This window comes from Passer montanus, unplaced genomic scaffold (assembly GCF_014805655.1).
Source record: "Passer montanus isolate IOZ18808 unplaced genomic scaffold, ASM1480565v1 scaffold69, whole genome shotgun sequence".
Lineage (NCBI taxonomy): Eukaryota > Metazoa > Chordata > Aves > Passeriformes > Passeridae > Passer > Passer montanus.
In genome coordinates, this window is record NW_024372036.1 from 3,138,142 (window position 1) to 3,153,363 (window position 15,222).

Sequence of the window (15,222 nt, forward strand, 5' to 3'; positions counted from 1 at the left end):
AATTGTGCAGCCCGTTGTGTTTGCATCTCTGGGGAAAGGCATGAATGAGTGCACTTTGGGAAAGGGCAATTTCATTCCAGGAGGGAGCTGTAGCTGCAGGCATGGAAAGGGCATTTTAACTGAAGCTGCCTCATTTCTTTGCCTGGTGCTAACAGGTCCCCAGCCTCTGCTGCTTTCCCTTCAGATGCATCTTTTGCCAGAGCCTTGGTTCCTCCCTGCCATGTGCTGACATCTCTCCCCTTCCTGACAGAAACCCAGCAAAGCCAGGAGGGAAAAAAAAAATCGAATCCCAGACATTTGACCCCCATTCAAACCTTTCAGAGGTGTCAAAATAAGGAAACATTCTGAGCATGATCTGTGTGCAAATGTTACCTGCAGGTGCCTGAGCAGCCTGTGTGTCTGTCAGGGCCATCAAATGACATTTGAGCCATTTGTGGGCCCCTTTTTATGCCTGGCTGGCAGAAAGTGAGGGTTTTGATAGGAAATGATGACAGAAATCAGGGCAGGTTTGAGGTAAGCCAGGAGCCACACAGAGGGGGCAGCAGCTCAGGACCCATGCTGCCCCTTACTTTTGGAGACACCAGACCATGACTGCCTCCCTGCTCTGAGAAGGGATGATTTTAAAGCCTTTTGCAATCCATAAGCTAATTTAACCCATAAGCAGCTCTGAAAGCCTCTGTGCAAGGACATTGGGGTGTCTGGTAGTGTTTTGTGTGGGACAGGGAATGTGTCCCCAAACCCAGAGCCCCTCTGATCCCAAAAGGCTCATCCACTTGCAGAACAGCTTGAGCACTGCCACTAATGCTTGTGTATCACTCAAAATATTTCAATTTTTTCACCCAGAAGTCTTCCCAGTCATATCTATCCAGGATACTTCTCCTCTTCTCAGCAAAAATTCTTGTTTCCCTTTGCTGAGATTGTCATTTAAATAAATTCTTGTTTTTTATAACCTTTGGTGGTTTCAGGAAGGAGCTCTTCACCACAACTTTCTTTGCAAATTCACTTATTAATAATGGGTTGATAGCACTCTTTAAGGATTAATAAAATTTCTTGGAGGTTTTTTGGTTGTGAATTAGTCAATAGTTTGATCATGGAGGGAAAGGCAGCAAAGGACACTGCCCACAGGGAACTTTCAAAGTGTCTGGGCAGTTTGTGAAGCGTGGCCTTTAACCAGGGCCTTCTGCTCAGGGTGACTATTCATCCTTTTTGCAGGATGTTTTTATTACCTATTGGTTTGTGCCCAGACTGGTATTCTTGCCTCCCTACAGCAAAGCAGAAATGCCTTTAGCTTCTCCTCCAGAGGAGTTATCAGAGGGCTCTCAGGAGGATGCAGCAGATGGTGCTCCAGGGACATGCAGCCTTCTCCAAGGAATTCCCCTTCTTCCCACAGGCCCCAGTGACTCAGTGGGGTGGCAGTGACGTGGGGGACAGCAGCAGCTTCTGGTGCTGCTCCCTCCCCTCCTTGGCACTGCCCAGCTTGGGCAGGGTACCTCTGCCAGGGTCCTGCTTCCTCCAAGAAAAACCCAGGAGCAAGAACTGGCAGGATCCACCTGCAGGCCACCAGCCAGGGAGCTGTCCCTGAGCATTTGGGCCAGAGCTCCTGGCTTGTCACCCTTCTTGGCAGGGGGATAAGGAGGCTTCTCCTCATCCTGCTCACCCAGAGCTCACCCAGCCCTCTCTGCAAGGGAGCGGGGCAGTTCAGGGATGCTGCATCCTCCCCACGCCGATCCTTTAGCTCTGGAATGTTGTCCCCTGGCTCCTGGCAGAAGGACAGCCCTGGAGACAGGGAGGGATTGCCTGGCAAAGCCGTGTCCCCACGGGGTGGCAGCCTTGCCTGTGCTCTGGCATTCCCAAGCTTCTCACCCAGTTTCAGCATCTCTCCAGGGAGATGGGACCCAGGACACACGGACCCAACCAGGGTTGCACAACTCTGGTATTTCTTGGTTTCTGATTGATTTACAAGCTAGCCAGTGCTACATAAAAACTGGGAGTAGCCTGAAAGTTTACCAGCATTTTTCACCCAGAGCAAATTCTGCTGCATGCAATCTCTGTAACCTCTCATCTCCCTTGGCATCATCATCAGGATTTGGGCTCTGCCACACAGGTCTCTAAATCTGGAATTAAAATAGCAGTAGCTGCAGGGCTCCAAGCACATTAAAAAACCCCAGTATTCTCTCAAAAGAACACTGGGCACATCTCTGCAGTTTATTGCAGTGCTGGGCACATAAATCTGGGAGGTGCAGCCAGAGGAGACTGTAATGATGTGGGGTCTGCTCCCCCTAACTTGGACTTTGTCCCTCTGGTGTGACCTTGTGTCAGGACAGGCTTGGAAAGGCACCAGCTCACACCAGGGGAGCAGGTGGCTGCTGTGTCCCTCATTCCCAGCTCCTGACCTGGCTGAGGGGCTTTTCCCAGGGGAAATTCAGTCAGGGCCCATCCAGAGCCCTCAGAGCAGGGCTGGAGCCTCACATGGCTGGTGCTTCACTTGCAATTAACTGGCCCTTTTAATGAAAAATGTCAGCTTGGGACAGGCACAGATGTCCGTGGCATTTCTGAGAGAGCAGCACAAGTGGAATAAAAATGAAATCTCACCCCGAGAGGCTGAGGCAGGGTGACGGAGTGACGCAAGCCGGCCAAAGCTTGGGAGACTTGTCCGTGCCTCAGACTTCACCCTCCAGCTGACCTGCAGAGATCTACCACACATCAGGAGGGGCCTGAACTCCTCTGAGAGAGAAAATTGTCTGTCTGCTTGGGGAGGGTGAGACCCTGCTGCCCCGGGGTGTGGGCAGAGCTGGTCCACAAGGCCCTGGAGCCTCCCTGAAGCGCTCGGTGCTCCCAGAGTGGGCTGTGGTGTCTCGCTGGAGCTGTTTTGGGGGGCTGAGGTCACCCTGCTAGGGTCCAGAGGCAGTGCTTGGGGTGGGTTCAGCACAGTGTGGCATTGCCTGGTGTGCCCCAGGGGAAACAGCAGCTCAGCTGGCAGTCAGGAGAAAGGGAATTTCCATGATTTGCTTGTGGTCCTTTCCCTGTTAAAACTCCATAGCTGCTCGATCATGTCATTACCTTCTGGTGAGGGGGAAAGGAGCAGTGCTTAATTCAGAGCCTGCTCTGCCTTCGGGCCATCAGTGAGATTTGCACACTTGTGTATTTCAGTGCACACAAAAGTGTAACATCCAACACAGCATTTGCACACGAACAGTTTTATTTCTTTGGCGCCTTGAGCGCTGTGCTCAGAGATGCTGCACCTGAGGATTTTTACATCCTCTCATCCCAGTATTCCTGCGTTATTCCAAAGGCTCTGGTCTTCCTTCCCGAGGTTTTCCTGCCCTGCCCGCCCGGCAGGACCCGGGAGGTGGCAGCAGCCCCTCGCCGGTGGGACCGAGCATCCTCCGCCTGGGAGGGGAGCACAGATGGGAAGGTCACACTCGGGATTTGCCGAGCATCTCCTACGTTCCTCCACAAAATGTTGGATTTTCCTTTTTTCCTTTCCTTTTTCCCCCCCTCCCCGATCCCCCACAATAATTATTTCGGTTTTCTTTCCTCTCTTTTCTCTGACAGGGCGCTCAGAGGGAGCAGAGCAGCACCATTGTCCGCGCTGTCTCAGTTTTCCACCCACTCAGGCTGATGTCAGCCCCTCGCTGCAGGATTTAATGCATTGCTCTCTGCCTTCCACACTGCTTATTTCAACAACTTTTTGTTTCTCATTTTTTCCATCTGCTGGGGAAATCTCAGAGCCAAAGCCTGGCTCCCACCTCTGATGCCCTTTTCCTCCACACTGAGCTGTGCTGGAGGATGGGACATGCAGGATCACCCTGCCACTGAGTCACCAGAGTGGGAATAAAAGGGAGCCCAGGGGAACAGGCCCCTCACCCCTCACTGAGGGTCAAAAAGATCCCTTTTATTCCCCCTTTGTCCCTTGCTTGAGCCCAGGACACTCTGCTGAGTCTTGCAGAAACAATGTTTGGCTCTGGTGATGTTGATATTGAGATAACTCAGAGCTCAGAGCTGAGCTGTAAAGGCCTTTGGAAGTCTTCATAGCTCTCCGTGCTGACTAAGGAAGGTCTGGGGTTTAATTTCCTGCTACGTTTTTGTTGTTATTGTTGTTTGTTTTTACTCAAAGGGAACTATTTGGAATGTCTAGCCTTGTCTCCGCTGGTTTTGCTGGAAGGCTCCTTGGGCTTTTCGGAGGATTTGCATGTTGAACTCTCTCACACTGTAAACAAAGCGTGTCAAATCCCTCCCAAGGATGCTGATTTTCCAAAGCATTCTTTAAGATCCTGACCTTTCTTCTCCAGTAATTTATGAACTACTTCCAAACCCTCCACAAAACAGTAATGCAAAAAGCCTGACTTATTTATGTGCTTCAGCAGGCCCATAGGGGTAAGAAAAGCTATACATAGCTTTGTTTCAGTCTCTGGATATGTCATTATTTCCCTCCCCTGTGAGGTTCATGACACCAGGATCTATGACCCTGTCCATGGGGATGCAACCAGGGAGCCCAAGAGGCTCCTTCAGCCCCTGTAGCAATTTGGCTTCCCCTGAGATGATTTCTGCTCCTCATTGATTTTCAACCTGTCAGCTCAAAGTCTCACCTGAATTTAATGCAAAACAAATACCCTGCCACATCAACACGGGGAGAATGGAATATGATGAACTTAATTAGAAGTGGCAGGGTGGTTCAGCAGAGTCTGGGAAAGGATTTTGTAGAGGAGAGCAATTGTTCACAGCTTTTTGCTGGGCTGTAGCTTCTCTAGCAGCACACACCAGAGCTGACTTGCAAGCCTGCCAGGCTCTTCTCTTCCAGGCACTACTAATGCCCTATCATTTTATCTCCCTATCATTTCAGCCTAATAAAAAAGGCAGCACAGAGTAAGAGAGGCGTAGACTGGGATGCATGGAAAGCTCAAATAAGAAATAGTATCAATGGGTGAGCTGGAGAAGTTTGCTATAACAACATTTCCATCTCTCTTGGAAAAAAGCAGCCCAGCCACACTCCACCTCTCCTGGGGAGCTGGCAGATAACTCAGAGATAAAGTCTCCAGCTAAAGTACTACAGACACATCAGCTCCTTTATGCTTCAGTAACACAAGATTTTTAAAAAATCCAAAGTAAAACACAGATTATATACAGAGGCTATATATGTATTTTTCACCTTTAATAAGATGAAGTGCAGGAGCAACTGCAGCACCTGAAATGCTTGTAAATGCTCTCCAGAGGAGTGTAGCAGAATTCAGCTGTGGTCACTGTGCAGCTGGGCTGTCCTGTTCTCCCTCCCACCAACTGATGCTCAGGGTCAGCCACTGAGGGGGACTGAACTGGAATTTGAGCTTCTCATTCACATTTTTTCACATTCAAATTGCAGGAGGTTGCCTCACTGTGTGATTTCCATGTTTGGGTCATTAACCAAGCAGCTGAAAATGCATTAATTAAACCAAGACATTAAAAATCCCCCTCTCAAAAAACAAATGGAAAACAACCAACCAACCAAAAAAGTAATTAAAATAAGACAGAAGAGTCTGACAGAATTTTACAGGCATGTTTTGGAGTAAGACAGCATAAATGGAAGGAAAAACTCACACCCACAGCACTTGTGATTTCATGTTTTTCACTGCCAGCCCTTGCAGGAGGGGTTTGCAGCAGGGGTAATGTGGTGACAGGAGTCACTGAGGTGAGCAGTCACTGTGCCAAAAAACCCCCTCTGCCCGTGACCACCACAGCACTTGGGTCAGAGAGGGGCTCCTCACCACCTGCTAGCACCACAGAAGGAATTCCCCCAATAAATCAGATGTGAACTCAAGTTTCTCAGGCCTCTGAGGTGAAGTGCTCTCCTTACCTTGGAACAGAACCAGACCAGAGGTCTCTGGCAGATTTTGCTGCAGCTGCAGTGTCTCAGGACACAGCCAGGCCAAAGGGTTGTAGACAGAGGGAATATTTGTCATTACATCCACTAGCACAGCTGGAAAAATTAGAGATTTTGAGCTCTGAAGCCAATCTGCAAGTCAGGGAGGGCTTTGAGAGATGAGCCTTGACTGTGGTTGTTATGGGAGGTTTGACATCACCCCCTTCCACTGCAGGGGAGGACAGTGGCAGCAGCCACATTTCCCAGACTTCCTGCCAAAGTTTTCCTGCTTGGTGCCTTGCAGCCCTTCTGCTGGAACTCTGATGGCTGAAAACTTCGAGCTTGCTGAACCTAAGGGTGCCAACCCTCAAGTAAACACCTTGTTTGACCTGAGACCTTGGAAAAGGCTTCAAAAATTGAGTGATAGCACAGAAACAGTGTGTGTGTGTGTGTGTGTAGTTTGGATGGTATTGTGTGATCTCACAGGGTGAAAAAACTTAGTTTTGGGGTTTTAGCATATGGTGATGTATGGGAGCCAAGATGGAGAATTTTGGGTGTGAGTTAGATGTTTTTTTACATCTTCTTCTTCCTTCTTCTTTACAAATGTGTGTAGTTTTCTCCAACTGGATGAAAGATGCATTGTGGGGTTTTGGTGATCATAATTGGGTTAGATGCATAAATAATATAAATGTCAACTGTTTATTGGGTAATTGGGACTGAAATAGCCTTGAACAGACACCATTTTAGCTCACTTTCTTGACTTGTCAGAGAGAGCTCACATCTTGTGAGTTTGTGATAGATAAGGGCAATAAACTTCAGACTGAGACTTCAAAAAGAATGTCTCCTGGGTTTTATTTGCCCTAACCTTGAAGCAAGAAAGAGCTTGGTATTCTAGCACCCTTCCATGGGTTCACAGGTGCTGTCAGCACTGCTGTGTCTGCCAGGGAATGGGAGCAGAGCTGGGAGACCATGCAACAGCACCAGAAATCTGGTTTAACCTCTTCTCTGATAAGGTCACTTCTCTGATAAACCTTAAAGAAAGAGAAGATGGAAGTCTGGATGTTACAGAGGGGTAAAGAGGTGGGCAGGATACAGTTCAACTGTTATTACTGCTTTTTATAAGAGAAGCACGACAATTTGGTATAATTCTTTATGTTAAAAGTGCACTGTAGAGATACAGGATAAAGAAACATGGCAGAAGACTCTTCTGGACCATGGGACTGCTTTAAGGCTGGGTGCTCTGGGTGCAAAAGCTGCTTGGGTGGCTCTGGGCAGACAGATTGCATGAGCTCAGGTGGCTGCATGAGTCCTGCACAGGCAGGGTTGGGACAGGGAGAGGGAATTATTGATGCCCTTGATAGTGGGGACCAAAGTTTAAGTGTGACAAGATTTAAGAAGACAGAGGAGAGGCAGAAGAGGAGGTACATGAGGAAAGAACATTTGCAAGAGCAAGGACAAGGGGAATGTCTTCAAACTGAAAGAGAGTAGGTTTAGATCAGATATTAAGAAGAAATTCCTCCCTGTGAGGGTGGTGGGGCCCTGGCACAGGCTGCCCAGAGCAGCTGTGGCTGCCCCATCCCTGGATGTGTCCAAAGCCAGGTTGGACAGGGCTGGGAGCAGTCTGGGACAGTGGAAGGTGTCCCTGCCCATGGCAGGGGGGTGGAATGAGATGTTCTTTAAAGTTCCCTTCCAAACCATCCTAGGGTTCTGTGATAAGCAGCCACGGGATATCAGCACTGACATCAGCTGGGAATACTCAAGGGCTGAGTGCCAGGATCTGTGCCTGGAGGAGGCTTTTGTGGTATTTTGGGCCTGGTGGGTGGGTGCCCTGGGAAAAAGTGTGGGTGCTCTTGCTCTTGTTAGGACTCTTTGGCAGCATCTGCTCACAGAGGATGGACAAAATTCAGGCATGTCCTGCTGTGGAGAAAAATCTCCTGGGGAAAGTCCCTGTAGCTAGAAAGCCAAAAACTCCTTGGGAAAGCCCCAGCAGGAGGTGGTGGAGAAGAGGCCTCAAGGGAGGAGATGAAGTTGTGCATAGGTGGAAACCCCCCTGCCCATCCCAAAGGGAGGGCCCAGGGCCTGGCTTTGGGCTGGGGACACAGTGACACTACCTGGGGCATCTCCAGGGCATTAGCTGGGTTCCTGCAGGGAGAACATGAAGAGAGGGAACAACAGCCACTTTTTTTGTTGGTTGTTTGGGTTATGTTGTAATTATGAGTTATGTGCTCCACAGCAAAGCACCAAGAGAAACTGAGAGGGTTTTTTTACTGGGTTCCCTTTGAATTAATCTCTCTTCTGGGCAGTCTTCCCCCTAAAGTCATTGCCTTTTGATCCATCCACCAGTCCCTGGCACTGCCCCACATCCAAACTGACTCCAGCTCTCACTCTGTGTCATCTCCCTTCTGCAGCCAGCTCCCAGCTCCCTCCAGCACTGCCTCCTGCTCACCTGTGGGATTCATCCCTGATGTTGTACCCCCGGGGCAGCTGCTCAGGTGAATTTTGGCAGCAGTGGTTTCCAGAAGAGCCCTTTCTGAGCTGGGATGGCAGGCAGTGAGCAGACACGTCTGGCGTGTGCAAAGGAAGGTGCTGATCTCTGTGCAGTGCACGTGCAGTGGGAATGCCAAAGGAGTAACAGAAGCACAGACTCACAGAGGGGTTTGGGTTGGAAAGCACCCTAAAGATCATCTATTTCCAGCCAAGGGCCAGGCTGCTGACATTAATCAAACTGTCACTTCACCCTTGGTTGTATGGACACGGTGACACCACCGTGCCAGGAGCACTGTGGGGACCAGCAGGCACCAACAATTCTGCTGAGCCTTGCAAAATGCCAGAACCTCTATGCAGAGCTTCCCTTTCCATCTAAAATCAGAGCTGAAAATAACCCTCCCTTCCAAAGGATGGCCCTGTTTGAGCCCACAGTGCATGACAAGGGGGTTATTTATTGCCAGCGTGCTGAGAATAGGATTTTACAAGGAGAGGGAGGGTGACAAAGCCTATTCCCAGCAAGCTGGGACATTTGGACACCTGTTCCTGAGTTAACCAGTGCACTCACATGCATCAGAGATGTACGGAGTTATCAAAGTCTCCTGTAACACTTCAGAGCCCACAAATTTTCCAGCTGCCACCACCACACTGGCTGGTGTCCCTGTGGACCCTGCCTGCACATTTATTTTGCTTGCAGTTGGATCTGGCTTGGCAACAGAACTCCCCCAGCAGTTATGTGAGTTTCCCTTCACTTTTTTAAGAATCAAAGCCCCAGGCAAAAACCAGAAGGCTGTCCTGGTGGGACAGGTAAGGTGGAGGCTGCTGAGCTGCTGAGCTCCCCTTCTGGTGCACTTGGGAATGTCAGTGGGGAAATGTCACATTCATATTTTCTGAAAAATCCTTCACCCAGGATTTTTCCCCTGGGAAGCTGAGAAGCCTCAGAGACAAATGAAAACAATTCGTATTTCATTTGCTTCTCCAGTGTTTTGCTACTTTAGAATGTGGTTGGAGATTGTTTACCAACAGGTGATTGTTTCATTGGATTCTGGTGTGAATTGTTTGGACTCATTGGCCAACCAGTGCCAAGCTGTGTCAGGACTCTGGAGAGAGTCACCAGTTTTCATTATTATCTTTTTAGCCTTCTATCAGTATACTTTCAGTATTCTTTAGTATAGTTTAGTATAGTGTTCTTTAATATAAAATAGTATCATAAAATAATAAATTAGCCTTCTGAGAACATGGAGTCAGATTCATCATTCCTTCCTTCATCTGGGGGCCCTGCAGATACAACAGGGAAGGGACTGCCTGCTTCAGCCCATCCAGTCCCCTCCTGTCATGAGCAGCAACTTGAAAGCCTGTCCTGCCCAGCACGGCTCACAGAACATTTTCTTCCCAAGCCTCAGTGCACTCTAGAATGCAAAGCACTTCCTGACCACACTTGAGCCAATTTAGATCAATAGGGTGAAAGATCAAAAGACCCAAACTCGCTGCTTTAGGGGGGTGGGGAGGGCTGCAGGTCAGCTCAAGGGCTTTGCCAGCATCCCAGCAGGAGAGGGATGCTTGGAGATGAAAATGCAGGAATAATCCTGCTTTCAGCTTGCTCATGCTTTTGGGAAGTTTGTAGGAAGTGTGGGGAAGCTCAAACTGGCATGATATGAGCAGGTAAGAAAGGATTTGGGATCAGGTTGTGAATGGCAAGCCCCACCATCCATTAATTACTAATTACCATCCCACCCCTATTAATTACTCTTCTCCGGGCTGCAAGGATGGGATCCATCTCTCCTAACTCTGGAGGCCTGGGGCAGACATCTCACCTGAGCTCACTGTGCTTTTCTCCCTGGGCAGGCTGGGAAAGCAGTAGCTGCTCCATGGACACCCTGCAGCTGACCCACTCTCAGCCATTCCCACCAGGGAGGGAGGTGCTGCTCCCAGGATGGGCCCTGGCTGGGCCAGGGAGCTCAGGAGGAGACAATTCATCTGCATCTGAGAGGACAAATCTTATCCAAAGCACCCACCTGGTGCTCAGGAAGACCTTCTGGATGACTTTGCTCCTCATCTGAGTGCCTTGAAGCCTTCCTTGTGGAATGAGTGAGTGCCAGCCTCTCCCTCTTGGAAGCGTCCTGGAGCTCAGATGAGAGGTGTGCACAAGCACAGACTCATGCAGAGCATGTGTGGTGCAGGAAGTTGTGACAGAAGTGGTAAGAAAGGAGAATAAATGGGAATATTGGTGTGCAAAACTCCCAAAGGAGTAACTGGCAGGAGGGGGACAGGAGGGATGGCAGCTGTTGGTGGCATCTAGACTGGCAGGTCTTAGAGAAGCACAGCCAGGGACAGCTCCTCAGAACACCCAGAGCAGAAGACAAAGGACTCAGGAGACAAAATGCTGGTGACTCACAGGGAGGTGGGGCAGGATGGAGAGACTCATCAGAGCCTGAAGAGTGAAAAACACCTCTGAACATGGACAGTGTCACTCAGGAGACCTGGGGAGGACTGGGCAGCCAGTGCTCCTGGCCCTCTGTGCCAGCATGAGGAATTGTGGCCAGATCAGGTGCATATGAACTCCTCGGTGCTTAGGGTTATGTGACTGTGGCAGTAGGAGAGAGTGACGTTCATTTTCTTTAAAAATAAATCTCTCTTCTCCTCTTATCGGGTCAGGCATTGAACTTACTGCATTTTTATTCATATTGCAGCAATGAAACAAGTCTTGACTTGGAAATGGGCTTGGACACAGGCTCTGGTCCTGGAAGGGTCTTAAGGCATCCTGGTGGATTTGTACTTACAGTTCCTCTGTGGTGTTAAGCTCCAACAGAGTCTAAGGTTACCCTGAATTTCCACGTGAAAGGCATTGGCTTAGGTTTGCTTGAGGCTTGGCCTTGGCTTGTCTGACAGGTCTGTGAATCCCTGAAGCCCTTCAGCTTAGGCTCACTTTTACAGGCTCCTGACAAAGTACAAGAAATTTGCTGCTGCATTGATCACAAACTACTCTGAGCTGGGAGGGACCCACAAGAATCATCACAGCCAGCTCCTGGCCATAAATGGGACAGCCCCAGGAATCCCCGCAGTGCCTGAGAGCATTTTCTAAACATGTGCACAGCCAGCTCAGCCAGTGCAGTGTTGGCAAGGGTGGAGCTGGAGCCCTTGGGCCCCTGTGCAGCCCCTTGGTCTGTGATTCCCATCCCTATGGACAGCCTGACTCTGGGCTTCCACTTTTTTTTCTTGAATCCATTTTTCCTTGGAAGCAGAGATTCCCATGGGAAAGGTGCCTTGTCTCTTTGGTCTGAGGCTGGCTCTGCATTTTCTGAGTGATGACCTGGAGAAAAACTCCTGAGGAGCCAAGGCAGAGTGAGGGGACAGTGTGGGTTGCATTGCAGGGTCTTTGCACACTGGGATAAACAAACCAATGGAATGTAAGCTCAGTGTGTATTCCAAGGCTGGAATTTCTACTTCAGTGTCTGTTAAAATCCTGCCCTGTTCAGCTGCACACCTTTGCCATTGTTGCCATATTTCTGACATCCTTCTCCACGTGGGGTTATACAGGACCTCCAAATTTCTCAGTATCCCCCAAGAATTTCTTAATTTTTTAACACAAATTCACTTTAGAAATGGAGAAAAGGGTGAAACCCAGACCAGCTGAACCAATGAGGCATTCAGCTAAACACAACCTTTCTGTGCAAAGGCACAGGGATGGTTTGGCAAGAATCTTACCAAACACAAATTGAAAAGAGTGGAAGTAGTTTGCAGACTTTTGTTCTTGATTTTTCACTTTTTGTGATTTAGCTCCAGCTGGCAAATAAGCCAATGGAGCCCCACACCAGGCACTGTGATGAAAATTATCTCTACCCCAGCCAAAACCAGCACATCCCCTCACCTGCCACATGGTGCAAGGATCAAAGACTTCTGACACATCCCAGCCATTCCTGGAGACAGGCTTGGAAGGAGATTAACCTTGGTTCTTCAAAGCCTGGAAGGCAGAGGGATATCTGACCAGGGCTGTGTTCTGCCAAGCTCCAGAGGGAGGCAGGTAGATGCTGTGTCTCTCTTGCAGATGTGGGGGAGCATTGTGGGTTTGCACTCCCCACAGAGGCCAGCCAGACCTCTGGAGATGCTGCTTTAATTCCCTCAAATGGCTTTGGCAGACTGATCAAATGGCTTAAAATGAGGGGCCACCCAGAAATGAGGCAGGAAGCCATCCCTGGGGGCAGCAAAGAACCAAGAGATCAGTGGGGAAGAGAAATGTGGGTTAGACTGGCAGCTTCAGAGGAGACCAGAGGCACGGCGTGGACTTTGCTGTGTTTGCACACACAGGGGAAGGATCTGTATCAGCATGAAACCAGGAATTGCTGCTCTGACAAGACATTACCACATCAGCTGTGGAGGAGTGAGCCTGCATTCTGTGACAGGCTTGGAAGGCTTATTCCAAGTCTTGCAGATGTGGGACTGTTGACACAAACCTAGAATTGGTACCTCTTTTGGAAAATTACCATTATGAGAAGACTCATTAGGGATAATACTCTCATTTCCTTTCTGGCAGCAAGTCTGCCAGCTAAAATAGACAGTAGGATGCTTTTCACTGATAGAGGAAGATAAAGGATAAAATGTTTTCTTTTTTTTTCTTTTTTTTTTTTTTTAAGCAACACAAGTAATTTATCTACATTGTGGCTGTAGAGTAGGCAGGATTTTAATTATTGAGTTTCCACAGGGCAGCCTTAGGTCTTGGTGGGAGTCTCCCAGTGGACAGCCTGAAGGTTTTGTTTCTGCTTTGAGCTGTGCTGTGCAGGATTCCCAGGTTTTGGGTCTAGTTACTAACCCTGAGGTGCCTTACAAAGGATTGTAAAGGTTCAGTAACCCTGAGGTGAGAATCTCATGAGTTCAGGCCAAGTTTAAGAATCTCTCTGGTTCTTAGGAAGGTCCCTTGGCTCAAGGCAGGCTGAAGGTCCAGAGCTTTGTGACTGAGGCAGAGTGAAAACAAGAGTGCTGTGCCAAGCCCCAGTGCCCACTGCCTGTGCTTTGTGCAGCTTTGAGTACTGCAGCTCATCCAAAAATCAGGATGTTGCCTTCTCCACGGTGTAACCCAGCTTTGCCAATGGGATTTTGGAGACACTTTGGAGGACTAAAGCTTCTCCCTTGGCCAGCAATCCCTTGTGCCTGGCTTGGGCCCAGCACAACTCTTTTCTTGTCCCAGTTAGAAAATGGCCTTGCCCTGAGGGCAGAGATGTTTCCATCTCTCCTCACTGCAGTGCCCTGAGAGCACACATAATGAGATAACATTGTGTTCACAGTAAAAAATGCCCCTAATTCCTGGTACTGCAATCTGTGACAACTCACCAGCCAGTCTGTGCTCTTGGGGGAAGAAAACCAGCCCTGACCCTTGCTCGGGGCACGAGCCCAGCTCCTGTCACAAGCCCAGCTCCTGTCACTAGCCTTTGGGAGCTGGCAGCAGATGCTGCTCTTGAACTGCACATTCACAGTGGGACCAGGGTGTTTCCATCCCTGGCCATCCAGGTCTGGCACTGCCAGGGCATCCAGGGGTGTTTTTGCCTGCTGAATGCTGCCTCCTTCTTTGGAAGGGTGCAGTACACGGCCACAGGTCAGTGCTGAGCAAACCACGTGGCTGTTGCTTCGTGTTTGACACAGGTCACTTCATCCAGGTGTTCATGGGCACAAACATCACGTGGGAGAGCCTGGAGATTCCTTTGTCTCAGGGTCAGGGGCAAGGTCAGCTCAGTGACAGTGACCCATGAAAGAAAGGCAGGCAGAGCTGACCAGAAGACAAGGTAATAAGCAAGGCAAAATGAGAAAGCTCTTTTGAAAACAGAGGATTTTCAGAGCAGAATCACCACTGTCTAAGGTCACTAGGACTGAAGAATTTGGGTGCAGGGGGAGTAGGTAGCAGCTCTGTAGGGGGCTGCAATGTGTAGAGGGGATGCAGAGCCACTGGTGAAACAAACATCCATAGAATTATGGACACAGCATTCCTTAGGAACTGTCTGGCACCTGTGGTGAAGCCCTGAAGAGAATTTGAGAGAAAGGGCTGCTGTGGTTACAGCTGGGGACAGGGGCTGTTGGGTGCCAGCCTCCTGCTGGAAGCAGGAGTGAAGGAAGCAGCTCAGTGAAGGCCAGACTAAAATCAGGGCTTGTCTTTTCTCTGAACAAGGGCAGAAGTTAGAGCCAGACAAGTTTTGGAGAAGCCAGGCAGCCCCTGCTCTGTTTCCTCTTGCTCCCACTCTGCTGGGTGACAGTGTCTGCCTGGGGCAACCTGGAAATAAATATTTCCAGTTTAGAAGCACCTGTGCTCAGAAATATTCAGCCACCGAAATCAGGGCAGGCAAAAAAAGTGCATTTGGGGTTTCTAAGTGAAATGCTGGGCACCTCAACCCACCCTAAGCTGTGAATGACTTCAAGGGGAGGCTGGCAGCTCCCAGGACCAAGCCAAGGATGGGCCACGCTCTGCTGTGGCCGTGTGCCTGTGGAGTCTCAGGCTGGGTGCTGATGTGATGTGCAGAGGGGCCAGAATGGCAGAGCCCTTTGGGTTTCCTGCGTTCAGAATGATCCCAAGAGTTCCTTTTTCCCAGCCCAATGGTGGAAGAAAGAGTCGGGATTCTTCGGCTCTGGTTCACAAGGTTGTCTGTTGTCTCTCATCTAAAATATTTTTTCTCTGACCCGCAGGGGTCTGTTCAGCAGGTCTGTCAAGGGCACACTGCCCGCCCCTGCGCTGGTGTCTACATTTTATACTATGAATTATGTGTACTTTATTTTTCATTATTTTCCAATACCTTTCACCTATGTTAGACTGTCTACTTCTACTCTAAACCAATCCAAATGTGCCACCATCGCCAAGGAGATGGAGGCTAGGAAGAAGAAGGAAGAAGAACAGGAGAATGCCCAAATCCCTCCATCTTGCC